Consider the following 2500-nt stretch of genomic DNA (forward strand, 5'->3'; position numbering starts at 1 on the left):
TTCTCGGCGGTACCTCCGGCTGGCTCGGGCAGTACCTCCGACATTGTCGCGCGACAAAGTCCACTCGCGGCGTGTTGCTTTCGCTCTCGGCGGTACCTCCGGCTTTCGGGCGATGCAAAGGTCGACTCGCGGCGTGTTGCTTTCGCTCTCGGCGGTACCTCCGGACGCTCGCTCGGGCGATACATCCGTCGATGTCGCACGATAAAGTCCGCGCGCGGCGTGTTGCTTTCTCTCTCGGCGGTACCTCCGACGGGCTCGGGCTGTACCTCCGACATTGTCGCGCGACAAAGTCCACTCGCGGCGTGTTGCTTTCGCTCTCGGCGGTACCTCCGGCGTACGGGCCATGCAAAAGTCGGCTCGCGGCGTGTTGCTTTCGTTCTCGGCGGTACCTCCGACGGGCTCGGGAGGTACCTCCGACGGTGTCGCACGACAAAGTCCACTCGCGGCGTGTTGCTTTCGCTCTCGGCGGTACCTCCGGCTTACGGGCGATGCAAAAGTCGACTCGCGGCGTGTTGCTTTCGCTCTCGGCGGTACCTCCGGACGCTCGCTCGGGCGGTACCTCCGTCGATGTCGCACGATAAAGTCCGCGCGCGGCGTGTTGCTTTCGTTCTCGGCGGTACCTCCGGCTGGCTCGGGCAGTACCTCCGACATTGTCGCGCGACAAAGTCCACTCGCGGCGTGTTGCTTTCGCTCTCGGCGGTACCTCCGGCTTTCGGGCGATGCAAAAGTCGACTCGCGGCGTGTTGCTTTCTTTCTCGGCGGTACCTCCGACGGGCTCGGGCGGTACCTCCGACGGTGTCGCACGACAAAGTCAGCGCGCGGCGTGTTGCTTTCGTTCTCGGCGGTACCTCCGACGGGCTCGGGCTGTACCTCCGACATTGTCGCGCGACAAAGTCCACTCGCGGCGTGTTGCTTTCGCTCTCGGCGGTACCTCCGGCTTTCGGGCGATGCAAAGGTCGACTCGCGGCGTGTTGCTTTCGCTCTCGGCGGTACCTCCGGACGCTCGCTCGGGCGATACATCCGTCGATGTCGCACGATAAAGTCCGCGCGCGGCGTGTTGCTTTCTCTCTCGGCGGTACCTCCGACGGGCTCGGGCTGTACCTCCGACATTGTCGCGCGACAAAGTCCACTCGCGGCGTGTTGCTTTCGCTCTCGGCGGTACCTCCGGCGTACGGCCGATGCAAAAGTCGGCTCGCGGCGTGTTGCTTTCGTTCTCGGCGGTACCTCCGGCAGGCTCGGGCTGTACCTCCGACATTGTCGCGCGACAAAGTCCACTCGCGGCGTGTTGCTTTCGCTTTCGGCGGTACCTCCGGCTTTCGGGCGATGCAAAAGTCGACTCGCGGCGTGTTGCTTTCTTTCTCGGCGGTACCTCCGACGGGCTCGGGCAGTACCTCCGACGGTGTCGCACGACAAAGTCCGCGCGCGGCGTGTTGCTTTCGTTCTCGGCGGTACCTCCGACGGGCTCGGGCATTACCTCCGACGTTGCCGCGCGACAAAGTCCACTCGCGGCGTGTTGCTTTCGCTCTCGGCGATACCTCCGGCGTACGGGCGATGCAAAAGTCGGCTCGCGGCGTGTTGCTTTCGTTCTCGGCGGTACCTCCGGCGTAAGGGCGATGCAAAAGTTGGCTCGCGGCGTGTTGCTTTCGCTCTCGGCGGTACCTCCGACGGGCTCGGGCAGTACCTCCGGCGTACGGGCGATGCAAAAGTCGACTCGCGGCGTGTTGCTCTTCGCTCTCGGCGGAACCTCCGATTAGCCGGGCAGCGCAATAAATAACTTTCGTATTAATAAATAAACATTTATTCGTCATTGATATCTGGATTGGTGCCTTTGATAAAGTGTTGCTGTTATCCGTGTTTATATCTTTACTTTTAAAGCATTCATGCATGAATGCTGTCCCTAATAACGTATCACACGCATTGGAGTGTTTGCGTGGGAATACTTTTAGTGTTTCTGTATTAGAAGGTGCATAATGCTTAGTTATTACAGTTATGTTAATTTTTAAACTTATATAACGAAATATAATGTTTATATTGTAATATTATATTTTACTATGCAATTATATAAGTATTGATATTTTAAGGACACAGGATTATAAAATTGTAGCACACGAATGACTGATACTTTAATCGCGCCTCCCGCGGACAGGCACTACACAGGCTCGCGCGCTGCGTGTTGCTTTCGCAAACGCTAAAGTCCGCTCGCGGCGTGTTGCTTTCGCACGACGTGGCGCGCACGGCCGTTCGTGCGTTAAAGTCCGCTCGCGGCGTGTTGCTTTCGCAAACGCTAAAGTCCGCTCGCGGCGTGTTGCTTTCGCAAACGTTAAGTCCGCTCGCGGCGTGTTGCTTTCGCAAACGTTAAGTCCGCTCGCGGCGTGTTGCTTTCGCACGACGTGGCGCGTACGGCCGTTCGTGCGTTAAAGTCCGCTCGCGGCGTGTTGCTTTCGCAAACGCTAAAGTCCGCTCGCGGCGTGTTGCTTTCGCAAACGCTAAAGTCCGCTCG

This window comes from Pogonomyrmex barbatus, unplaced genomic scaffold, assembly GCF_055798465.1.
Source record: "Pogonomyrmex barbatus isolate J1 unplaced genomic scaffold, ASM5579846v1 scaffold61, whole genome shotgun sequence".
NCBI lineage: Eukaryota > Metazoa > Arthropoda > Insecta > Hymenoptera > Formicidae > Pogonomyrmex > Pogonomyrmex barbatus.